General features: G+C 39.7%; 1 protein-coding gene across 11 annotated transcripts in view; it reads left to right on the top strand.

Annotated features, from left to right (window-relative positions):
• Positions 1-5,435: 5,435 nt before the first annotated feature.
• The window catches only part of MGA (MAX dimerization protein MGA), a 151,222-nt gene continuing 129,581 nt past the window's right edge, over positions 5,436-27,076 (top strand). For 4 of the 11 annotated variants that reach the window (XR_011529450.1, XM_070583580.1, XM_070583548.1 and 1 more), the window contains exon 1: positions 5,471-5,605. The gene's annotated coding sequence lies outside the window, so the exon portion shown is untranslated. Of the gene's footprint in view, positions 5,898-27,076 lie in introns of all 11 variants that reach the window. The other 7 variants (XM_070583569.1, XM_070583521.1, XM_070583539.1 and 4 more) reach the window with 3 other exon arrangements.

Here is a 27,076-nt window from a genome sequence, read left to right as displayed (position 1 = left end):
AACGAAGAATACACAACTATGTACCGGGGGGCTTTGGGGAGAAAAAGGAAAAAATAAAATCTTTAAAAAAAAAATCCATTAAAAATAAGAATTTGGTTTTAGGTATGAGTAACAGAAATGAAATAGTGATTTTCAGTGTAACATTTTGTTAATCCTGGAATCCATGACATTTTTGTCTTCTCTATTTCTCTGACTCTTTGTGTCTCTGTCTCTGTCTCTCTCTCTGTCTCTCTGTCTCTCTGTCTCTCTCTCTCTCTCTCTCTCACACACACACACACACACACACACACACACAATGTACTAGTAATCATTGGAGGTAGGTAGCCTTGTCCAGTGAAGTTGAAATGGTAAATGAGTATCATAAATGTCAGTCTTAGTTTGTATGTTCATTTACTCTTTCGTTCAGTCAACAAATAGCTGTCGATTGTCTTTTAAAAAAATTGCGTTAAAATAGACATAACATAAAATTTACCTTTTAAGTTTCCAGTTCAGTAGTGTTAAGTACATTCACAGTGTTGCGAGCTCTTTTCACCTTGCAAAACTGAAACTCTGTACCCTTTGAACCACAACTTCCCATATCCCCCTCGCTCTAGCCCCTGGCAACCACTTCTACTTTCTGTCTCTATGAATTTGACTATTCTGGACACCTCATGTAAGTGGAAACATAAAGTATTTGTCTTTTTGTGATTGTCTTATTTCACTTAGCATAATGTCGTCAAGATTCATCCATGTTGTAGCATGTATCATATTTTCCTTCCTTTTTAAGGCTGAATAATATTCCATTGTATGTATAGACCAATTTTTGCTTATCCATTCATCTCTCCATGGACACTTGGGTTGTTTCCACCTTTTGCCTATTCTGAATAATGCTGCTATGAACATGGGTGTACAAATATCTCTTCAAGACCTTACTTTCAATTCTTTTGAGTATATACTCAGAAGTGATATTGCTGGATTATATGCTAATATGTTTTTAGTTTTTTGAGGAACTGTCATACTGTTTTCTATAGTGGCTGCACCATTTTACACTCCTACCAACAATGCACAAGGGTTCCACCTTCTATACCAATTCTATTCTCTTGCCAACACTTGTGCTGTTCTTTTTTTTTTTTTTTGATAGTAGCCATCCTAAGAGGTGTGAAGTGGTATCTCATTGTGGTTTTTTTTGTTTCTTTGTTGAAGAAGATTAGCCCTGAGCTACCTGCTGCCAATCCTCCTCTTTTTGCTGAGGAAGACTGGCCCTGAGCTAATATCCATGCCCATCTTCCTCTACTTTATATGTGGGACGCCTACCACAGCATGGCTCGTCAAGCGGTGCCATGTCTGCACTGGGATTCGAACCGGTGAACCCCGGGCCACCCAAGTGGAACATGTGCACTTAACCACTGTGCCACTGGGCCAGCCCCTCATTGTGGTTTTGATTTTCATTTCTCTAATGATTAACGATGTTGAGTGTCTTTTCATGTTCTTTTTGGCTATATGTATATCTTCTTTCAAGAAATGTCTATTCAAATCCTTTGCCCATTATTAAATTGATTTTTTGTTGTTGTTGTTGAGTTGTAGGAGTTCTTTATATATTCTGGACATTAAACCCTTATCAGAAATATGGTTTGCAAATACTTTCTTGCTATCTTTTATGTGCTAGATACTGTCCAGATGTTGAGAATACAGAGGAGGGCTCTATTCTCATGGAGTTTGCATTCTCTTATGTAGAGTCAGAAGGGAAACAGGAAAACAGACAAATAAGGTACTTCGAGATAACGAGAAATGCCATAAAGAAAATAAAACAGGGTGATAAAGTAGAGATGACTGGTGGATGGAAGGAGTCGACTTTGGATAGTGTAGTCAGTTAAGACCTTTCTCTTAGAAAGTGACATTTGAGTTGATGAGAATCATCGAGAAAGCTCCATCCACGTGGAACTCATCAGGCTGAGGGCATAACCAGTGCAAAGGCCGTAAAGTGGGAATGATAATAGTGATCAAGGGTGCACAAACCACAAAATGATAAGTAGGCAAGGGCCAGATCAGTTAGGGTTCACAGGCCAAGGTAAAGAGTGTGGATTTTACTTGAAGTGTAATATGAAATGTTGGCCAATTTCAAGCAGAGGAGTCATAAGATTTCACTAATATTTTTAAAAGATCACTTTGGCTGGTCTGTGAAGAATGGATTGGGGGTCCAGCCCACTGGCGTAGTGGTTAGGTTTGCTGGTTCGGATCCCCGGCGTAGACCTATGCACCGCTTATCAAGCCATGTTGTGGCAGGCATCCCATATATAAAGTAGAGGAAAATGGGCAAGGATGTTAGCTCAGGGCCAATCTTCCTAAAATAAATAAATAAATAAATAAATAATAAAAAATAAAAAAAAGAATGGATTGTCATGGAGGGAGATGAAAAGGAAGGTTCCAATGAATGTTTTTTCATCAGGCTTTTCTTTTACACTACCCTCAGGCATCTCCCCTCATGCTGCTACAGTCACCTACTCTCCTATGTTCCTAAGTTTTTATTACATCAAGGACATTGGCAACTGGGATCTTCTTTAAAACAATGGATTTTGGTTACCTCTAGCCCCTTCCTCCACTTCTGTATCACTCACTGTGTGCTAGGTTATGTGTGGTAACTGACAATCCCAAATCTCAGTGTCTTAACCTAAGTTATTTCTTGCTCATGCTACATATTCACTGTTGGTTGGCTGGGGGTATCTGCTCTATGTCATCCATTTAATGGGATCAAGGCTGATAGAGTAACCACTGATCGGAGCATTGCTAGTAGCTGTGGCAGAAGGAAAGAGAAAATGGCTGAACTGTGCACTGGCGTTCAAAGCTTCTTCCCAAAAGCGATATACGTCCCTTATGCTCACATTTTATTGCCAAAGCAAGTCATATGGTCACTCCTAACTTTAAGGGAGCAAGGAAGGGCAATTATATCATGATCCTGGAAGTTGGGAGAACCAGAAATAGTTGAGAACAGCATGTCTACAACTTCGTCCAAGATCACTACTAATACTCTTCAGCACTCAGTAACATATCAGTCTAAAACTTCCAGACTTTATAATTTAGATTCCTACAGGAATATAATTTATATTCCTACAGTATGTATTTAGATATATTTTCTTCTATTAAAAATTATTTTACTCATCTTTGTTAAGAGCATTCACTGTGTAGGACATTACAAATCTTTTACTAGTCTATTGTAAAACAATATAGATGTCCAGTTTTGCATTCTGAAATCAACTTTAACATGCTATTATCATTATAATGAAATACTTATATTTGTAGGGTCTTATAGAAATAAAGATTGAATTAAAGCAATTGTGGAAGAAATGGAAAGTTGGGGTTGGATTTAAAAGATGTTTAATTAATAGAAGCAACAGAACTTTGTGACCAACTGAATGTAGAGAGTAGATGAGAAGGAACAGTTAAGGATAGCGGAGGTTTCCCAGACTGGGAGACACTGGAACGGTGGTGTCATTGCCCAGTGAAAGGACTGCAGTAGTAGCTGGTGTGTGGCGTGAAGGGACAGACAATTAGTTTGACTTTGGAAATACTGAACTCCAGATGTCTATGGGAAGTTCTGCTCTAGCTAAAGCCTCCCTTTCTTAGGAGCGAACGATGAAGGCAGGAGAGGAAATAGAATCACTGGAAGGAGACTGAGAGGGGAGCGTCTAAAACACTGTGCTACATAAAGTGAAGAGGAGAGCGAGTTTTGAGGGAGTCTTTACTCTGAGGAATTTAATACAAACAATTTTAACCTCCTTGAAGCGCAGGCACAGGTGCCCCCTCCACCCTCTAAGCATCTCTGTATCATCATTATTTTACTTTAATAACATCTACCGTTCAGCATTTTAATATGTTAAGAGGAAAAAAAACCACCTTGAACTGAAGGTGGGAGATAATGTAACAATATGTACCAACAGATGGGCAAGAGTCACCAAGGAGTCTAAAAAAGATGTGCAGTGTAAGACTCTGTTAGTGTGCCTCTAGCACTGTCTAGGGGAGAAACAGAATAGTGGAGAAAAAAGGATGCAAGAGTCTGCTCCACTGGATAGAGTACAGCACGCTGGTTAGAATACAACCTTTACCACTCACATTTACAGAGTACGTCCTATTTCTCAGGGGCTGTGACAGGTGATTTAAATAGGTTTATCTCAGAAGCATCGTGACAATCCAAAGACTAGGTATGATTGGCCCTAATTTGCAGTTAAAGGAACTGAGGATCAAAAAGTTAAAAAACCTGTTCAACATCAAAGTACAGTAAGTGAGAGAACTGCATGATCGCCCAGAAGGGTCTGACTTTAAAGCCTGGGCTCTTTCCACTGCAGCCAAGAGCCCCAAATCTAGTTGTGCATCACAACTGCCTAAAGAACGTGTTAAGAAACATTTTCCAGTTTCCCACTCAAGATTGTCTCAGAAGATGGTAATGTTAGTGTAGTACTTTTTTCTCAGGGTTGTTAGGATTAAACGTAATAAAGCATACTGAAGTGTTTTATAAACTTCAAGTTTAACAGAGATATGCTTATAATTTAATGGTTTTATTATATGCGATCATGGAATTCCCTTTCTTTTGATTTTCCAGTCAGAAAATAATTTTCGGATAAGTATTTAGGCTTACCAAATACTTTGAAACCAGAAAAGGGTGCCCAAAACTGTACGTCTTGCCTTGGTAACCATATTATAAATACGTTTAATTTCTAGTTTATAAATCAGCACTCTTCCGAGTCTGACCAGTGCTAGTCAAATTCCCCAAGCTTAACCATCCCTTCGTTAACTGAAAAAAAGTTTTGAAATCAGCAAAGCTGAGGAATGGACTTCAAAGCAGAAGAGGTAATGAATTGTTTTAATTGGGGGTTTCATGGGAGTAGAATGTCAGGTATTGGCCTGGACGTCGGTTTGTGAATACACTACAAAATTAACTCCTGATATAAGACCACCTTTTCTCACCTTTAGCAGACGGTGTTTTTCTCGGTTCCAATATACCATAGCTAGATTAGATTGAACCAGAAAGTGTAATAGAGCCACATCTCTGGCCCCTTTAAAATGCCTCCTGCTCCTCCCACCCCCACTTTTCCTAAAATAGCAGTAAATTTCCTAACAAAGATCTCTTCTTTTATTCCAAGAGAAATTCTAAGTATTATTTCCACTACCTAGTAGGGTTTGTACTAAGTTGTACTTAAATTAGCATTCTTTTTCCACTGGCCACGAAAGGCTGATAGTTTACTTGTAGGCAAATACCTTTGCTGTTTTTTGCAATATTTACAAAGACACTCAGCAGGCGCTGACTGAATGCATGCTCCACGAAGAAAGGTTAAGCGGCTTCCCCCAAGACCACACAGATCGAACAAGTGGGGGAAAGGGGACTGAAAGTGCCTGTTACATCCAGTCACACTCCCATAATTACCCAAATCGCCTCGTTCCCAGCCCAAGGACCCGGCTTTCACGGGGACGGGAAAGGAACACCCGGGAGGTGAGAGCCAGGAAATCGGGAGAGGTGCTTTTCCCGGCATGCTCTGCAGCACACTGAGGGGCGCCAGGCGTATCCCGGCGTGCATCGGGGAGCGCCCAAGGGCGATGGTTCCCGGCTCCTGGAGGAGCACGCGAGGTTAGACCGGTAGGTGTGAGCTTACGTCGTTTCGAGACCCTGCTTTCTCGTTTCCTCTTTAGGACTATAACCCCATAAGGGCAGAAAAGGAGATCCTCTAACTACCCTCTCTTTCCGCGTGCGAACGACTTTCGGAGCCGCTTCGAGCACGGTGCCAGGTGATTAGCGGTTAGGGGAGGGCCCGAGACGAACACGTGACCCAACCTGGCAGCCAATGACTAGCCGGGTGGTCCAGCAGCGCGAGGATTCCCGGACCCGTGAGCGGAGCGGCGCGTGGGTCCGCTCCGGTCGGCCCTGGCAGGTACGCGCAGGCGCCTTGGTTGCCACGCGCCCCGGCCGTCTCCACGCGCCCAGTGGCGTGTACTTGGCGCGAGGCGTTAAGAGCCTGTCTGGGTGTTTTTGTGGGTAGGGGGGAAGGAGAGGGTGGGGGGCGATGCGTCACGTGGACGCCCCAGCCAATGGCAGGCCGAGGCGCACCCACAGCTTTCCCCGGCGCCCCGGGGTGCGACGTGTTCAGTGAGGTTCGCCTCAGCCCCCGCGGCCGGAGCGCTCTTTCGAGGCGCGTGTGCGGCCTGTAAAATCTGGCCACGGCTTTTCGTGGCGTCCTGCTCCGCTGTGAGCACGGACGACAAGTTCTCGGCAAAATGGCTGCTGGAAAGAGTCGCCTAGCAGGGGGAGCGCTGGGGCCGCGTGAAGGTCACATGACGAGGTTGGCAGCGCGTGCTGCTGGCGCGGGGAAGGGGGAGGGGGGAGGGGAGAGGCGTGGCCAGTCACGTGCCTTCGGCTGCGCCGTCCTGTGGTTTTCAAGCGCCTTGCTGCGGCCGGATTGTCTGCTTTTACTCCTCCCACCTCGAAGCGTGGCAGGCGTCGGCGAGAAGCTGGGTGGTGCGGTGGAATGAGCCCTGGCCTGGGAATGGGGAGACCTAGGCCTTTGGCTCCTTTTGTAATTAGCAAGTCGTGTTGCCCCGTCGCTCTCTCTTTTTTCATTTATGTTACATCTCTGTATAGGACATAGTTTTTTTTTTATGCCCTTCATATGGTATATGACCTCTCCCTAATCCCAATGTCATGCAAATGTCAAAAGAATTAGCAATGAACAAATTGTTAATTGTTATAAGAGGAGCCCGGCTCCCCACAGTTAAAAACCCACAGCAATACTACTCCGCCGCCCATTACAGTGATGTGAGAAACCTGATGGAGGTAATTTGTTACGATATACTAGGCACGTCTGTCCATATTTATGAATAGCGTTGATACCTGCCCACTATCTCATTTGGAAAGTATTCTGTCTTTTAGGCGTATAGTCCCAGTGTGTTTCTTGGAAAGAAATCAAGAGATAAGTCGTATGTCTTAACTATGGAGATGGGGAAACTGAAGTAGTTAGACGGGACTTGCTAATAATGCCCTATAAGGCTGACGAGAAGAACCTAGAAGTCTTCTCCACTACGTGGGACGATCTTTATAAAATTCTTGAGGCTTCCTGTCACCAGCCTTTGGTGTTTTTCATGGTTCTCTGCTCCCAGCTCCAGCTCTTCATTTTCCCAAAGGTCAAGGCTTTAGTCAAATGAAGCAGGCATAATTTATACATTTTTCATATCACTGCTTCTGTTTTATGCCACCCTTCGATGTATCTTAAAGAGCCTTTGAATTTTGTGGGAGCACAATCTGGAAAGCATTTGTTGAGCAATTATTATAATAATAGTTATCACTTCTGAACAATTATAATATTAACATCTTTCTGGCATGGTACTTTACATGTCTTAATTCATTTAGTTCTCATAACAAAGCTATGAGGTAACTACTATTATCTCCACTTTTCCAGTGAGGGAAATAGCAACAGAGAGACTAAATAATTTGCACAAGGTCACGTGGCTGATAGTTTTACATAATTCCAAGGAGAATTCCTTTTGAAAACGTGACAGAATGATTCTAAAGTTCATTTGGAAGAATGAACCTGTAAAGTAGGAAAAATTTTGAAAGAGAAAAGTGAGGGAGGGTACTAGTATAGTGAATATACCAATAAAGCCATGATAATCCAAACAGTAAGTAGTAACTCTGGAGTAGATGGAGCAGTGGAACAGAATAATAAATCTAGAAATATATAAGGCTATTTAGTATTATAAAGGTGGCCTTTTATATTGGTTGAGAAAGAATTTCAGAATTGTGTTGGAATAATTGGCTAACCATTTGAAAAAAGAATCCTTCCTTAAAATGTAAATAAATAAAATCCAGGTGAATTAAAATATTCAAATATGAAATGTGAAGTCAGAAAATTACCACTTTAAAGAAAATGGGTAAACTGTTTTCACTCTTCAATAGGATGAACTGTTCTAAGCGCGACTGCAAAGGCAGAATCCATAAAGGCGAAGATGGATAGCATTATCGCATAAAACAGCTTCTAGTGGGCAAAAAACACCATAAAGTTAAAAAGATAAATTTATTCATTCAATATTCGTTTAACATATTTATTGAGTGCTTAGTATGTGCCAGGCAGTTTTTCACGTGTTGGGGATCCAGTGATGAGCAAAGGCAGGCAGATTCTTGGGACAAAAGTTTGCACTGTGTGTTGGATCTAGAAGGTTAATGACCTTAATATCTAATAGATGGATAAAAGACATGAGTAGGTAGATCACACACATAGAGAAATAAAAATAACCAATAAAGAGAAAAATACTTTATTTTTCACTTAAAAACAAATAACGCAACCTTTTATCCCCCAGTCTGAGAGATTGGCATATATGTAGTACAATGTTAGTATCTGGTATTGGCACAGGAGCGGGGAAATTGCCACACACATACACTGCTGTTCATGGATATTTATATTTGATAATCTTTTCTGGAGGGCATTTTGGCTATGCTTACTGAGAGCATTAAAAACCTGTATGTCCTTTTACTCAGTAGCTCCTGTTCTTTGCTAAGGCGCTAACCGGTAAGTTTGCAAAGATGTTCATTTGAGAATTGTCTTTGAGGTATTTTTTGTTAATAGCATTTATAAAGTATTTTTTATAACAGCAAAGAACTAGAAAAACTTAAACTTTAAACAATATGGAATTAGTTAAATAAATATGGTGCCTTCGTAGAGGCTAATACCTTATAGCTAGTAGATGTGATAATAGATTTCTACTAATGACTTGGGAAGCATATTATGTATATTGAATGTAAAAAGCAGGTTAAAAAATTATGTGTAGTATGATCATGTTTTTGTAGGAGTATACCTATATGTGTCCATTTACATAGAAGTAAAAAATGGTATACAACTTTAACAGTGATTTTATTTGAGTGGTAGGATTTTTGGATGAATTTAATTTAAAAAAGTTATTTTTTAGAGCAGTTTTAGATTTATAGAAAAACTGCAAACATAGTATAGAGAGTTTCCAAATACCCAACACCCAGTTTTCCCTTTTATTAACATCTTATATGAGTATATGTGTTATAATTAATGAACCAATAAATATTGGTACATTATTATTAACTGAAGTCCATAGTTTAATCTGATTTTTTTAGTTTTTATCTAGTGACTTTTTCTACTCCAGGATCCTGTCCAGGATACCACAATACTTTTTTTTTCTTTTTCATGAGGAAGATTGCCCTGAGCTAACATCTGTTACGAATCTTCCTCCTTTTGCTTGAGGAAGACTGTTGCTGAGCTAGCATTTGTCCCAGTCTTCCTCTGTTTTGTATGTGGGGTGCCGCCATGGCATGGCTTGATGAGTGGTGTGTAGGTCCATGCCCGGATCTGAACCCACGAACACTTGGCCACAGAAGTGGAGGGCATGAACTTAACCACTATGCCAACAGGCTTGCCCCAACAATACTTTTTCTTTTAAAATGTACTAATATTTTATTGATGGGTGAAACTCCAGGGAAGAAGGTGTGAGGGGGAAAAAGGAAGTGAGGTACGGAAAAAGTGAAAACAAACATAAAGGATATATGACCAAGATGGTCATAGCTTCATTGCACACAAAGCTGGTTGCTTGATCTTCCGGGACATCTCTAGAGAGTTCATATGCAGCCACTGCCTGTTAGAACCGTCCATTACATAGCCACAATACTTTTAGTAATCATGTCGCCTTAGGATCCTCTTGGCTATGATAGTTTCTCACACTTTCCTTGTTTTTGATGACCTTGACAGTTTTGAGGAATACTGGTCCAATATTTTGTAGCGTGTCCCTCAGTTGGGATTTGATGTTTTTCTCATGATGAAAGTGGGGTTAGAGTACATGCTATCAACATGACTTGTCACTCTTGATCCCCCACCTGTTTGGTTTTTAAATGTTTGCTTTTCTATAGTTTATTTTTTATAACTTATGTTACTTGCAATATAAAAAGAAGTACTTGTTACAATATTCTGGGCATGTCTGTCCATCTTTATCAATAGCGTTTATAATAAGTAGTACATTGTCAAGCCTCATAATATAGCAAGAGGATAATGGAAGTGATGGTCAAAGAAAAATGACTGGCCAAGTTGCTGGAAGGGCTAATTATAGAAAGGAATTAAAGGCGTTAGTATAGTATAGCTTGTTTTAACAGTCTTTAAACTATTTTAGAATCCTGTTCTAGGAAGAACAGCCTGGTAATCATGAATTAGATCTAAATTCAAAGGATGGGGAAGGAATTGTTCACTTATGCATAACATGATGAAGATATAAATAAGATAGAACAATTAGTAAATTTGTTCATTCAACAAATAATGAGCCCCACTGTATGCTAGGTTTTATACCAGATCTAGGGATTGATCAGTGAATACGACAAAGTCCCTGCTCTCGTGGAATTTACATTCTAGTAGGTAATAAGCTAATAAACAAATAGTATGATTTCAGATATTGTCAAAGTGCTGTGAAGAAAATAGTACAAGAGCATAGAGAGTGGTGGTGATGGGTTTGGTGGTTCTTTTAGGTAGGTTGCCAGGTAAGGCTTCTCTGAGGTAATACTTGAACATAAAGAGACCTGAATGATAAAGAATGAGTCATGCTAACATGTGGAGCATTTCAAGCAGCAAGAATACTCATACAAAGACTCGGGGTGAGAATCAGTTTGGGATTTTCAGAGAAGTGTGAGAAGGCTAGTGTGGTAGAGTTGGGAGTTTGCTGGGGTGTTAGTTAATGGTAGTGATGGTGGGGTATGGTGGTAGGAAATGATTTTGGGAAGTTGGCAGGTCTCAGATGGTGTAGAGCTTTGCAGACTGGAAGGGCTTTGTGTTTGGTTTTTTTTTTTTTTGGAGAAAGACTGGCCCTGAGCTAACATCTGTGCCCATCTTCCTCTACTTTATATGTGGGACGCCTACCACAGCATGGCTTGCCAAGTGGTGCCATGTCCGCATCCGGGATCCGAACAGCAGACCCCGGGCAGCTGAAGCCGAACGTGCGCACTTAACCACTGCGCCACCAGGCCAGCCCCGTAGGCTTTGTGTTTTATTCTGTGTGTGATGGGATCCATTGGACAGTTTTATGAAGAAAAATGATAAACCTAGTTTATGTTTTAAGAAGATCCCTTTGACTGCTGTAGAGGCAAGAGGGGTAGGAGGAGACCATTTAGGAAGTTGTTGGAGTGGGACGATGAAGTATGGTGGCTTGCATCAGGGGGCAATGATGGAGGCAGTGAGAAGGGGTCGGTTTCAGGATATATTGAAAATGGAACTGATAGGATGTGCCGATAGGTTGGTTATGGGAAGTGAGAGAAAGAGAGGAATCAAAGATGATTTCATGGTTTTTAGCTAGAGCAACTGGTGCCATGTACAGAGGTGGAAAACTTGAAGGAACTAGTTTGGAGTTTAAAGTGAACAGTTTATTGGTTGTGTTGAGTTTGAGATGCTCACTAGATATCCAGAAATAACCATTGACTAGGCAGTTAACTGTTCAAGTCTGGAGTCTAGAGTCAAAGTCAGGGCTGAGAATATAATTTGGGATGTCATCAGTACATAGATGGTGTTTAAAAACGTGAGTCTGGTGAGATCAGCCAGGGAATAGAGACAAGAGCCAATGACTGAGCCCTGAGGCTCAGTTGAAAGCATGGGCAGAGGTATAGATTGCACTTAGATTTCTTTTTTTTTTTTTCTTTTTCTCCCCAAATCACCTCAGTACATAGTTGTATATTTTAGTTGTGGGTCTTTCTAGTTGTGGCATGTGGGATGCTGCCTCAGTGTGGCCTGATGAGCGGTGCCATGTCCATGCCCAGGATCTGAACCGGTGAAACCCTGGGCTGCAGAAGCGGAGTGCACGAACTTAACCACTTGGCCACAGGGCCGGCCCCCTAGATTTCTTTTGTATCTGTATCAGCGCAGTATTTACTGAATGTCTATATGGTATAATCTTAAATAATGTCTTATGTGAACTGATTCTTGAGGTTTTGTCACTGTCCTACCTGAAGATTTTCACTTCTCTCTGTTACATGGGGCCATAAACGTCAAGTTTCATAGCTTAGTATATCCGGCACATCATTGTCCAACTCTATCCTACCTCTCTCTCCTCCTTATCTTCTCTTCTCTTTATCTTCTCTCCTCTTTATCACTCCTGCCAAACCCAATGTGCTCTACTTGTAAATAGCTCTCTATTTGCCTGGAATATTCTTTCTTCTCTTCCTACTCAAATTCCGACTCCGTCTTCAATGGTCAGCTTAAATTTCCTATGTAATTTCCCCGGAGAGAAGTAGGCTTCTCACTGCATAGTACTCTCTTAGCTCTGTTGTTTGTACTTTAATTTATAGCAGAATACAAAATCGGTTGATATTTTGACTGGCTTTTTTTTTTTTCTGAGTAAGATTTGCCCTGAGCTAACATCCACTGCCAATCTGCCTCTTTTTGTATGTGAGCTGCCACTACAGCATGGCCACTGACAGATGAGTGGTGTAGGTCTGTGCCTGGGAACTGAACCCGGGCCACTGAAGCAGAGCATGCCATACTTAAGCAAGAGGCCACCAGGGCTGGCCCTTGAGTGGCTTTTTTTTTTTTTTTTTAAGGAAGGTTAGCCCTGAGCTAATATCTGCCACCAGTCCTCCTCTTTTTGCTGAGGAAGATTGGCCCTGAGCTAACATCTGTGCCCATCTTCCTCTATTTTATATGCGGGACACCTGCCACAGCATGGCTTGACAAGGAGTGCTTAGGTCCGTGCCCAGGATCCGAACTGGCAAACCCTGGGCCACCGAAGTGAAGTGCTCAAACTTAATTGCTATGCTACTGGGCCAGCCCCTTGACTGGCTTTTTAATTCACTTATTTCCCTGGTGCTTGGCATGTGGTAGATGGTCAATCATAATGCTTTGAAAAAGTTTAGAAGTTTTGACAAAAGAGAGTAAATAAAACTAGATCTTAGAATACACAATCATATGGACCATTAGCTGAGCTTTTTAGGACTTTTTTTCTATGGTGGGTTTTTGGTTTTAATGATATTCATTGTGATGGAATTTAGCCCGTACGAAGTTTAATAAAGTGATATCAGTTAGGAGTCTTAGTTCAGAGACATTTAGGAATATTTTCATCTCTAGGGCTGAATAATGCTTATTCTTTGGAGGCAAGCTATTATAATAGATTCTTCCTTCACTTGCCCACTTTCCCACCTACGTTCTCAGTAGTCAGGAATTCTATTTTAACATTACACGTGTACTTTGAGCTCTTTGCTGGAGAAGAAACCTAATATAATAAATCCAGTAGAATCAGCAGTTCTCGCCCCAGGAATGTCCTTTAAACTGTTGCCTAGAGGGAGGCTTACTCGTGTGAATTGTAGGTGTGAGAATTTCAGTCTTTGAGCTCAAAGTAGGGTTAATTATTTTGTCATTCAATCATAAGCATGTATTGAGCACCTACCATATATGGGTACTGTATGGGGTGCTGTGAGGGACACACAAAGGAAATAAAAGGCATGGTTCCTTGCACGTGAATCCCTGACAATTTAGTTGAGGAACTGAAACATAACATTAAAAAGGAATTTAATTTTAACAAGCAGTGTATCAGTAAGTGCAAAGTAATGTGGTATAAATCAAGGACCTTGCATTTCTTAAGACCATAATTATATTCTCAGAGTTATACTCAGTCTTATCTTGCATTAGTTTTCAACGTTTTGACTTGACTTGCAAGCTCTGCATTTTCTCCTATCTTTTAGCATTTCCAGTTTCAGTAACATTTTATTGGTTTGGCTCTCTGATGTGATGAAAGCCCTATATAGGAAGAGTGCAGCTTGCCAGTATGTTGCATTCAAAACATTTTATTCTTTCACATCTATAAAGCAAATACATAATTTGAAAAGATGAAATGTCATTTATCTTTTAAAAGTGTGACGAAGGCATACTTTCATAGTTTTGCTATGTGTACGTTTTCCTAGGCATATTTTCTCCTTCTGCCTAAGGGTCGGGGGGAGAAGAGTACAGAACCTAGAGAACAAATTTTGTATGTGTATATGAACATGAGTTTAAAAGTACTTATTTTTTTTTTTAAAGATTTAATTTTTTCCTTTTTCTCCCCAAAGCCCCCTGGTACATAGTTGTATATTCTTAGTTGTGGGTCCTTCTGTCTGTGGTATGTAGGATGCCACCTCAGCATGGCTTGATGAGCGGTGCCATGTCTGCCCCCAGGATTCGAACCGGCGAAACCCTGGGCCGCTGCAGCGGAGTGCATGAACTGAACCACTCGTCCACGAGGCCAGCCCCAGAAATAAAAATTTCTAATATGCTACCTACCAGTGTTAACCTTATTGATAAGCTTCTAGGCTTCTTTTTTTTTTTTAGTGGTAAATTTTGTTTTTTAGTAAGTAAAATGAATAGCTCAGATACCTTTAGAAACAAGCAGATAATTGTCTTTGATCAGATTACTCTCAATAAAATTCTTTAGTGACTTCTAGTAAATGGAATCAAGTCGAGACAAATTCAGATTCTTTAGCACATTAAAGCCCGCTCCCTTATAGCTTGTCTCGTTTGCCTTGTGTGTCCCTCATACACATGTGTATTTTATTCATACTACATCTGCTACTTTCAGGCCTCTGGGCCAGGAGTTGGCAAACTTTTTGTGTAAAGGGCCAGATAGTAAATATTTTAAGCTTTGTGGGCCCTACTGTTTCTGACACAACTGCTCAGCTCTGCTGAGGTAGCATGAAAGCAGCCGTAGAAATATGTAAATAAATGGTTGTGGCTGTGTTCCAGGGAAACTTTGTTTATGGACGCTGAAATTCGAATTTCATATAATTTTTCCATGTCATAAAATTTTATTATTTTAATTCTTTTTCAGCCATTAAAAATGTAAAAGCCATTCTTAGCTTGTGGACTGTATAAAAACAGATGGCAGGATGTGGCTTATGGGGCAGTAGTTTGCTGACCCGTGCTCTAGATTACCGTACTTATGGTGCCTCTGTCTGTATTCAGTACCCCTTCCCCCATTTCTTTCCCTAGTATGACCATCTTGTTAAAAACTTATCTTAGATGTTATAGTCTCAGAGAAGTCAGTTCATTTTAGATCTTGTTCTGGTGACAGAAGTGCTCTGTTTAAACCTCTATCATTGTGCTTATACCACTCTTATTTTTTTAAATTGTAGTAAAATATATATAATATGAAATATACCATCTTTCAGTGTACAGTTCTTTGGCACTAAGTGCATTCACATTGTTGTGCACCCATCACCGCCCTCCATCTCCAGAGTTTTCATTTTTCCAAGCTGAAACTCTGTACCCATAAAAACTTACCATTCTTTCCTCCCCCTAGTCCCTCACAGCCACCATTCTACTTTTTTTTAAACTTTTTATTAAGATTATGATAGTTTACAACCTTGTGAAATTTCAGTTGTACATTATTGTTTGTTAGTTATGTAGTAGTTGCACCCCTTCACCCTTTGTGCCCACCCCCCTACCTCCCCTTTCCCCTGGTAACCACTAATCTGTTCTCTTTGTCTACATGTTTAACTTCCACATATGAGTTGAGTCATACAGAGATTGTCCTTCTCTGTCTGGCTTATTTCACTTAACGGAATACCCTCAACACCATTGTACTTTTTATCTCTATGAATTTGACTACTCTAGGTACCTCATATAAGTTGAATCATACAATATATTTGTCCTTTTGGAACTAGCTTATTTCACTTAGCCTAATGTCTTCAAAGTTCATGCATGTTGTAGCATGTGTTAGAATCTCCTTTCTTTTTAAGGCTGGATTGTATGTATAGACCATATTTTGTTTATCTATTCATCTGTTGATGGACGCCTCGGTTGTTTCCACCTTTTGGCTGTTGTGAATAATGCTGCTATGAACATGGGTGAACAAACATCTCTTTAAGTCTCTGCTTTCAGTTCTTTTGAGAATATATCTAGAAGTAGAATTGCTGGATCATATGGTAATTCTGTTTCATTTTCTGAGGAACTGTAGTGACTACACCGTTATGACTGAGTTTTTAAAGTAAACTTCTCTTTTTGGGAATAATTTTAGATTTATAGTAAAGTTGCAAAGATCATACAGAGAGTTTCCGTACACCTCTCACCGAGTTTCCCCTAATGTTAACATCTTGCATTACCATGGTATATTTGTCAAAACTGAGAAACCAATGTTGGTACATTACTTTTAAGTAAACTCCATACTTTATTGAATTTTATTAGTTTTTCTGCTAATGTCCTTATTCTGTTCCAGGATCCAATTGAGGACACTATATTGCATTTAGTCTACATGTTTTTTGTTGTTTTCCTAGTACTTAGCACAGAGTGTGGTACATTGTAAGAACATAGTGTTTCTTGAATGAATTAATCATGTCCTTTAAAATTTTCTCTCTTTTTGGGAGGATGTTCATTAACCTTCCTTTAGATTTACTTAACTGAGCATATGGGATAGTCTATTCCTGCTTCCATGACAACCTTCAAATGACCCTTTAAATTATCTTCATGATTCACCCTCCCATCTTAAATTTCCTAGGCAATGATAATGAAAATCATTTTTGATTTTGAGACTGATTATCACTAAATCCTTCCAAATCCTGGTGGACTGTTGAGTGGCTCATGACTGTTCTTTGGGTGTTGATTTGTTGATTCTGTTGCAATAGGCAACGTTGCACAAACCTCTGCTGCCTGGTGGCCTTAATCTGCAACTGGTGTTCCTACGTGATCTTGTCTAAGAACTGACCTATGTGGTGCCTTTGTGATTACCAGCGTTGACCTCATAACTGCCCTTATTGACCTGTTAGCTTCTCCTCATACTAAAGTTCCCTAAATTAGCCTCATGCTTTTTGTTTCTTACGTCATGGACTTTCAAGGAATATGAGACAAGTTCCTCTGGGCTTGATAGTGCACTATTACCCAGTGTAAACATACCAGAGGACTGGATTTCTTCCTTGCCTATAGTCAACCAGGGTTCCTGAGTTGAGCCCACGTACCTCTACTTTCTCACCTCAACAAGAATTCTCTTTCTACGTGAGATTTTGCCCAGAGTGATTGGATATGCCATGTGTCCTTCTTTTTTAAGCATGTTAGTCCTAATACTCCAGACCCCTACTATCAGTTTTAAAGTCCTCCTGCAACTCCAACAACTCAGTGTCCACCCTGCCCGAGTTCCTCTGGAGAGGGAAATCACTCCCACCCTGGTCCTTTGTTATGCTTATAGGAAAGGCTGGGCAGAACGTTTGTTGAAGAATAGAAGCATGTTAAGTAAATTGTGGCATTAAAAGTGAAAAATAAAATTAAAGGCGATGGAGCAACTTGGAAAACATGATCTCAAAATAATGTTAAATGAAGCATAGAACTTGAATTGCAAAGATCGTGCTTTAAATTATGAAAAAATAAAAATACATTAATAATATACACGTGCATATGGAAATTCAGAGAAATAAAAAGTTATGGTCAGTGGTAAGATTGTAGGTATCTGAAATTATATTGTTCACTTATTGGTTTATTATTGATTTTTAAATTGCAGTAACATTGGTTTATAACATATAAATTTCAGGTGTAGGGGCTGGCCCCGTGGCCGAGTGGTTAAGTTCGCGCACTCCGCTGCAGGCGGCCCAGTGTTTCGTTGGTTCGAATCCTGGGCGCGGACATGGCACTGCTCATCAAACCACGCTGAGGCAGCGTCCCACATGCCACAACTAGAAGGATCCACAACGAAGAATATACAACTATGTACTGGGGGCTTTGGGGAGAAAAAGGAAAAAAAATAAAATCTTAAAAAAAAAATTTCAGGTGTACATCATTATATTTTGATTTCTGTGTAGATTACGTTATGTTCAGCACCAAAAGACTAATTACAATCCATCACCACACATGTGCCTAATCACCCTGTTCACCCTCCTCCCTCCCCACTTCCCCTCTGGTAACCACCAATCCAATCCCTGTCTCTATGTATGTGTTTGTTGTTTTTTTATCCTCTGTTTACGAGTGAGATCATATGGTATTTGATTTTCTCCCTCTGACTTATTTTGCTTAGCATAATACCCTCGAGGGCCATCCATGTTGTCACAAATGGCAAGATTTCATCCTTTTTTATGGCTGAGTAGTATTCCATTGTGTATATATACCGCATCTTCTTTATCCATTCATCCCTTGATGGGCACCTAGGTTGCTTCCAGGTCTTGGCTACTGTGAATAATGCTCCGATGAACATAGGGGTGCATGTATCTTTATGCATTCATGTTTTCATGTTCTTTGGATAAATACCCAACAGTGGAATAGCTGGATCATATTGTAGTTCTTTTCTTAACTTTTCGAGGAATGTCCATACTGTTTTCCATAGAGGCTGCACCAGTTAGCACTCATATCAGCAGTGTGTGAGAGTTCCCTTTTCTCCACATCCTCTCCAACACTTGTTATTTCCTGTCTTATTAATTATAGCCATTCTGACGGGCATGAGGTGATATCATTTGCATTTCCCTGATAATTAGTGATGTGGAACATCTTTTCATGTTCAAGCCTTTTCATGGGCTTGCTGCCCATCTGTATATCTTCTTTGGAGAAATGTCTATTCAGATCTTTTGCCCATTTTTTAATTGGGTTAGTTTCTTTGTTGTTGAGATGTATGAGTTCTTTATATATTTTGGATATTAACCCCTTATCAGATATATGGTTTGCAAATATCTTCTCCCAATTGTTAGGTTGTCTTTTCATTTTGTTGGTGGTTTCCTTTGCTGTGCAGAAGCTTTTAGTTTTATGTAGTCCCATTTGTTTATTTCTTCTGTTGTTTCCCTTGTCTGGTCAGACATGGTACTTGAAGATACACTGCTAAAACTGATGTCAGAGAGTATACTGCCTATGTTTTCTTCCAGAAGTTTTATGGTTTCAGGTCTTACATTCAAGTCTTTAATCCGTTTTGAGTTAATTTTTGTGTATGGTGTAAGATAGTGATCTACTTTCATTCTTTTGTATGTGGCTGTCCAGTTTTCCCAACACCACTTATTGAGGAGACTTTCCTTTCTCCATTGTATGTTCTTGGCTCCCTTGTCGAAAATTAGCTGTCCATAGATGTATGGGTTTATTTCTGGGCTCTTGCTCTATTCCATTGATCTGTGTGTCTGTTTTTGTGCCAGTACCATGCTGTTTTGTTACTATGTTGCATGTTGCATGTTACTATGGCTTTGTGGTATATTTTGAAATCAAAGAGTGTGTTGCCTCCAGCTTTGTTCTTTTTTCTCAGGATTCCTTTGGCTATTCAGGGTCTTTTGTTGTTCCATATAAATTTTAGGATTCTTTGTTCTATTTCTGTGAAAAATGTCATTGGATCTTTGATAGGGATTGCATTGAATCTGTAGATTGCTTTAGGAAGTATGGACATTTTAACTATGTTAATTCTTCTAATCCAAGAGCATGGAATATCTTTCCATTTATTTGTGTCGTCTTCTGTTTCTTTCAATGATATTTTATAGTTTTCAGTGTACAGGTCTTTGACCTGTTTGGTTAAGTTTATTCCTAGGTATTTTATTCTTTTTGTTGCAGCTGTAAATGGGATTGTATTCTTAATTTCTCTTTCTTCTAATTTGTTGTTAGCATATAGAAACACAACTGACTTTTATATGTTAATTTTGTATCCTGCAACTTTACCGTATTCATTGATTATTTCTAAAAGTTTTTTGGTGGATTCTTTAGGATTTTCTCTATATAAAATCATGTCATCTGCAAATAGTGACAGTTTCATTCTTCCTTTCCAGTTGGACCCCTTTTATTTCTTTATCTTGCCTGATTGCTCTGGCTAGGACTTCTAATACTATGTTAAATAAGAGTGGTGAAAGTGGGCATCCTTGTCTGGTTCCTGTTCTTGGAAGGATAGCTTTCAGTTTTTCTCCATTAAGAATGATATTAGCTGTGGGTTTGTCATATATGGGCTTTATTATGTTGAGGTACTTTCCTTCTATACCCATTTTATTCAGAGTTTTTATCATAACTGGATGCTATATCTTGTCAAATGCTGTCTCTGCATCTGTTGAGATGATCATGTGATTTTTATTCTTCATTTTGTTAATGTGGTGTATCATGTTGATTGATTTGTGGATGTTGAACCATCCCTGCATCCCTGGAATAAATCCCACTTGATCATGGTATATGATCTTTTTAATGTATTGTTGTATTCGATTTGCTAGTATTTTGTTGAGGATTTTTGCATCGATGTTCATCAGTGATATTGACTTGTAATGTTCTTTTTTTGTGTTGTCCTTCTCTGGTTTTGGTATCAGGGTAATGTTGGCTTCATAGAATGAGTTAGAAAGCTTCCCCTCCTCTTCAGTTTTTTGAAAGAGTTTGAGAAGGATAGGTATTGTCTTCTTTGAACGTTTGGTGGAATTCACCAGGGAAGCTGTCTGGTCCTGGACTTTTATTTTTTGGTAGGTTTTGATTACTGTTTCAATCTCCTTACTGGTGATTGGTCTATTCAAAGTCTCTTTTTCTTCTTGATTCAGTTTTGGAAGGTTGTGTAATTCTAAGGATTTATCCATTTCTTCTAGATTATCCAGTTGGTTGGTGCATAGCTTTTTGTAGTATTCTCTTATAATCTTTTGTATTTCTGAGGTGTCCATTGTAATTTTTTCTCTTTCATTTCTGATTTTATTTATCTGAGCCTTCTCTCTTTTTTTCTTGATGAGTCTAGCTAAAGGTATGTGAATTTTGTTTATCTTTTCAAAGAACCAGCTCTTAGTTTCATTGATTTTTTTTTCTATCTTTTTTAAGTCTCTATTTCATTTATTTCTGCTCTGATTTTTATTTCCTTCTTTCTACTGATTTTGGGTTTTGTTTGTTCTTCTTTCTTGAATTCCTTTAGGTGCACTGTTAGATTGTTTATTTGAGGTTTCTCTTGTTTGTTGAGGTAGGCCTCTATTGCTTTAAACTTCCTCTTGGAACCACTTTTGCTGTATCCCATAAATTTTGGCATGCTATATTTTCATTTTCATTTGTCTTCAGGTATTTTTTGATTTCTCTGTTGACCCAGTCATTGTTCAGTAGCATTTTGTTTTATCTCCACATATTGTGGCTTTTGCAATTTTCTTCCAGTAGTTGATTTCTAGTTTTACACTGTTGTGGTCAGAAAAGAGACTTGGTATTATTTCGATCTTCTTAAATGTATTGAGACTTGTTTTGTGGCCTAATATGTGATCTGTCCTGGAGAATGTTCCATGTGCATTTGAAAAGAATGCGTATTCTGAGGTTTTTGGATGGAATGTTCTGTATATATCTACTAAGTCCATCTGGTCTACCATGTCGTTTAAGGCCAATGTTTCTTTATTGGTCTTCTGTTTGGATGATCTATCCATTGGTGTACGTGGAGTGTTAAAGTCTCCTACTATTATTGTGTTGCTGTCCAGTTTTCCTTTTATGTTTGTTAATAATTACTTTATATACTTAGGTGCCCCTATTTCTTGAAGAATAGAGGCATATTAAGTAAATTGTGGCATTAAAAGTGAAAAATACAGGGGCTGGCCCAGTGGTGTAGTGGTTAAGTTTGCGTGCTCCACTTTGGTGGCCTGAGGTTCGTGGGTTTGGATCCCGGGCATGGACCTACACACCACTCATCAAGTTGTGGTGTGGTGGTGTCTCACATACAAAAAATAGAGGAAGATTGGTACAGGTGTTTGCTCAGGGACAATCTTCCTCAAGCAAAAAGAGGAAGATTGGAAACAGGTGTTAGCTCAGGTCAATCTTCCTCACACACACACGCAAAAGTGAAAAATACAAATTAAAGACCATGTAGCAACTTGGAAAATATGATCTCAAAATAATATTAAATGCAAAGTAGAACTTGAATTGCAAAGATCTTGCTTTAAATTATGAAAGAATGCAGCATACATAAAAAAATATGTATACATGCATATGGAAATTCAGAGGAAAAAAAGTTATGGTCAGTGGTAAGTTTGTAGATATCTGAAATTACATTATTTATTTATTCATTTATTTGTTTATTTTCTCTGTTCCCCTGTAGAATGGTAAGTCCCAAGAGGTCAGGGATTTCATCTGTCCTAGAAAAGTACCTGGCCTGTAGTATTTCAATAAATATTTATTGATTGTTTAATGAATTCAATGTGGAAATTTTTTTTGATGGCTTTAATGTTTAATGCTATAGTAATGCTTATTAAAATTAAAACAAAAATAAAAATTAATTTTTATTCCCAATAAAATTCCCAATGATTTCAATCTTTCTTTAATACATCATAGTTTCTGCATATTCTCACCAGCCTTCCTGCCTCCTCTGGTCCTCTTAAAAGATGATGCCCATGGGACTGGCTCTGGTGCAGTGGTTAAGTGCACACATTCCGGTTCGAGTGGCCTGGGATTCACCGGTTCTGATCCCGGGTGTGGACATGGCACCGTTTGGTGAGCCATGCTGTGGTAGGCGTCCCACATATAAAGTAGAGGAAGATGGGCACAAATGTTAGCTCAGGGCCAGTCTTCCTCAGCAAAAAGAGGAGGATTGGCAGCAGATGTTAGCTCAGGGCTGATCTTCCTCAAAAAAAAAAAAAAAGGGATGATGCCCAAAACAGGATACACTAGTCCAGATTTAGGCAAGCCAGCCCAGCATATAGAGAATTATTTCCTCTTGGGATCCGGATACCACACCTCCATTTTAGAGTTTTTTACAGATCTATCCCACTGTTGGCTTATATTGAACTTACTTTGTTGGTTTTTAAAACTTTAGTTTTGCTAACACATTATAAGTTCCCAGCTCTTTTCTCAATGAGTGTTTACCTGCTGATATAACAGGACTCGCCAGCTTGCCCTTCATGTATTTTTATTTTCCCTGTCCACCTTCACTGGAAGTACTAACAAGTAGCCGAACATTCAAAAGATGGTCAGCCAGAGAATAAAAGAAGCAAAACCTCTGGCAAGTGTACACGTTTTATAGTTATTCTCCAAATAATTTAATAATGACTATACATTTTCTGGGTGCTTTCTTCAGAATGCCTGAAATGGTAGGAAGTATGTACTTGGATAAAAATCAACAGCTGATCTCTTAGCTCTGTCTTTAAATAGTATTGAAAACGTGTTTTTTTTTTTCCCCAGGAAAATGTGTCATTGTAGTCTTACCATTATTTTTCAGCACTGTGTTTAAACTCTTATCAACTGCCACAGCGCTTCAGTTTCATAGCTGTCATTGGCTCTTATATTCATAGAGCAGGGGTTTGCAAATGTTTTCTGTAAAGGACCAGATAGTAAATATTTTAGGCTTTGTGGGTCAGAAGGTCTCTGCCTGAACAATGCAGCTGTCTGTTGTATTGCAAAAGCAGCCATAGACAGTACATAGATGAACGGACGTGGCTGTGTTGCAGTAAAACTAATTATAAGAACCGACATCAGGCCTAGTGGTTTGATGACCTCTATCATACACCTACCGCTTTGACCATCCATGAAGGTAGACTAATAGAACTCTAGGTTGGAAATCATTTTCCGTCAGATTTTTTTTTAACCATGTATTCTTTTTTAAAAAAACTTTTATTATTATTATTACTATTTTTGACTTTTCCTTTTTCTCCCCCAAGTCCCCTGGTACATAGTTGTGTATTTTTAGTTGTGGGTCCTTCTAGTTGTGGCATGTGGGATGCCACCTGAGCATGGATTGATGAGCGGTGCTAGGTCGGTGCCCAGGATCCAAACTGGTGAAACCCTGGGCCACTGAAGCAGAGCGCGTGAACTTAACCACTTGGCCATGGGGCCAGCCCCTCCATCAGAATTTTTGAAGCCTTTTCTTCTAGCTTCCAGTGCTCCTTTTGAGAAGTCCCTTTCTATTCTGGTTTCTTGATCCTTTGTTTAAACCAATCTTTTTCCTTTCTCTCTCTCTGGAGGCCTCTCCTGGTTTCCACCACTTTCTGTGTGCCTCTTATAAGTTACTTAAATTCTCATCACTTTTCCTCATCAATACAATGGGGATAATAATAATCTACCTTAGACTTGTTGTGAGGATTGATGAGATAAGAATGTAAGGTGCTAAAAACAATGCTTGACATATAGTAAGCAGTTAGTAAATAGTTGCTGTTATCATCAACATGATAATCATCTTACAAACTGAAACGCCTTTTTCAGTGGTTTTGACAGCCCATAGCTGACTCTTGGAACTGTGGAGTTCCTATGGTGTGGAGTCTTGATTTCATAGACAAAGTCTGGGGTAGCTTGAAGTGATAGTAGAGGGCTTTAGGGTTAAGGAGCGGGAATGGGATAGTCTCATGGCCCTGAGCCTAATGTAGAAGTTGGAGTCACATAAGAATGTAGTCCCAAGTTGCATTCACTGGATTTGGAAGGAGAGGTTAGAGTACACGTGGTCCTTTTTCCACCCAGGTGACCCCTTACCAGGATTGTGCTTGTTAGTGTCAATTGTAGTGTTTTTCAAGCTGTTAACTGTATTTATATTTTCAAAATGAAAGCTTTTCAGCACTGTAGGTTACTTTTTAGTTCTTTTAAAGTGTTATAGCTGCCTTTTTATTTTAAATAGTGCTAGTTCTTACAACTAGCATTTTATATTGCCACTAAGAATTTAAGATAATTAGATCAATAGAAGTAACCAATATTGGTACCATTTGAAATATGGTAGATTATAAAAGAGCAGATTTTTCCAGATTGAAATATTTTTATGCAGAAGCATACTTTATTTCTTCAAATTGTTTTTTTTTCTTTGGTGCGTAAGATTGGCCCTGAGCTAGCATCTGCTGCCAATCTTCCTCTTTTTACTTGAGGAAGACTGTCACTGAGCTAACATCTGTGCCAATCCTATTCCATTTTGTCTGTGGGACGCTGCCACAGCATGGCTTGATGAGCAGTGTATAGGCCTCCTCCCAGGATCTGAATCCATGAACCGTGGGCTACTGAAGTGGAGTGTGCAAACCCAACCACTATGCCACTGGGCTGGCCCCCTTAATTTTGTTTTTTGATAACACTCTACCTTCTGAGTACATGCTAGTAAAGCTGTGGATAGGAACAGACTTTCTGCATTGCCTTTATGGGAACTAGGGAATCATTATAGAAGTCATCAATTATTATTTATTTAAACATTTTAATTTTAATTTTTAATTCTTTTTAAATTTTTTATTTATTTTTGCTGAGGAAGATTCACCCTAAGTTACACCTGTTGCCAGTCCTCCTCTTTTTGCTTGAGGAAGATTTGCCCTGAGCTAACATCTGTGCCAGTCTTCTGTTTTGTATGTGAGTCGCTGCCACAGCATGGCCACTGCTGAGTGGTGTCGGTCTGTGCCTGGGAAGCAAACCTGGGCCACTGAAGTGGAGCGCACTGAACTTAACCACTAGGCCACGGGGTCAGCCCCTAAACATTTTTATTTTTGATAAGCCTAAGATTATATGAAATACACATGCTTTGCCCTAAAACTTCAACCTTAAATTCAGCTGGTTGTGTTTGGGGCAACAGGATGAGAAATTCATTCCCACCCCAGGAAAAATAGCCACCTTTTAAAAGATGCTTACTTATATGCCAGGCATTGTGTTCAGCACCATTATCTAATTTAATCTCCTAAGTGGGTTCTTCCTCCTGAGTTTGTTCTCATATAGTATATTTTTAATATACTAGCCAAAGAGATGCTGTTAAATCAAAGATGCTGTTAAAGTCAGGTCATGTCATGCTCAAAGCCCTCCAGTGACATCTTTTTCTGGCAAAATAAAAGCTAAAATCTTTACAGTCACCTATAAAGGTTCTGTGTGATCTGATTCCCTCTTACTTCTCTGACCCCATCTTTTACCACTCACCCCGCCCCCCACCCTGCTCTGTTCCATCTCCTTAGCCTCCTTGCTTTTTCTTGGTCATGCCCTTTCATTCCTGATTTTCCCTGTCTGGAACACTGCATGGCTTGTTTTCTCAATTCTTTCATGTCTTGATTAGCATTTTGCTTTTTTCCCTCTCCCTCTTCTCTGCTTTATTTTTATTTTTTTATCTTTTTTTTCTATTTTATTTTCACCATCACTAGATAACTTATCATATCATATATATACTTATTTTGCTTGTTTGATGTTTCCTTTGCTAAAATTTAAGTACTATGGGGCAGAGATTTTTGTCTGTCCTGTTCACTGCTGTCTCCACATCACTTGGAAACAATGCTGGCTCACAAAGTAAGGGCTCAGAAAATGTTTGCTAAGTGAATGAGTAAATAGCCACAATTCTATAACATGGGCACTGTTACTCCCTTCATTCTGCATGTGAAGAAACTGAAGCCCAGAGAAGTTAAGTAACTTGCGTAAGGTCACATAACTCTTAACCATCCTCCTGAATGGCTTTATTTCCTTTTGTATCTCACCATGCCTTCTATGTTCACTCATAGGACACTATTTGTGTGTGTGTGTGAATATCATATTCATATTCAAGCTACTGTGCCTGTGCTCATGCTTCCTCAGTGGCAGTATTCTTCTCCTTTCCTGCTCCTTACTGAGGTAGAACCTTATTTGCAGAAGAGATGGTGATTTGGAGAAGAGTCATGGGTATGAAGGTTGTTTGGGGAGGTGGAGGGATGAGTATTGTGAGCTAAAGTCACCTGGTGGGCAATGCATGTATGTTCAGGGAGCAGTTTGGCTAGAATGAGGTTTTGTTTAGGGCTATCATAGACAGTCAGGTTAGAGAGGGAGAGGGTTATGGCCCTCCTACTGAGAGCTTTGAGCTTCAGGCTGAGGAGCTGGTGTTTTTATCTTGTTGCCCCTTGAAGGTTTTTGATTAGAAGGGTGACAATGCGGGGCCGGCCAAGTGGTTGGGTTCCTGTGCTCTGTTTCGGCGGCTCGGGGTTCCACTGGTTCGAGTCCTGGGCGCGGACATGGCGCTGCTCGTAGGGCCACACTGGGGTGGCATCCTGTGTGCCACGGCTGGAAGGAGCCACAGCTAAAAGTTCACAGCTGTGTACCGGGGGGCTTTGGGGAGAAAAAGGAAAAATAAATGATTTTTTTTTTGAGGAAGATTAGCCCTGAGCTAACTATTGCCAATCCTCCTCTCTTTGCTGAGGAAGACTGGCCCTGAGCTAACATCCATGCCCATCTTCCTCTACTTCATACGTGGGATGCCTACCACAGCATGGCTTTTTGCCAAGCCGTGCCATGTCCACACCTGGGATCCGAACCGGCGAACCCTGGGC

This window comes from Equus przewalskii, chromosome 1 (genome assembly GCF_037783145.1).
Source record: "Equus przewalskii isolate Varuska chromosome 1, EquPr2, whole genome shotgun sequence".
NCBI classification, from domain to species: domain Eukaryota; kingdom Metazoa; phylum Chordata; class Mammalia; order Perissodactyla; family Equidae; genus Equus; species Equus przewalskii.
Note: the sequence above shows the minus strand (reverse complement) of the source record. Positions and strands in the feature narration are given on the sequence as shown.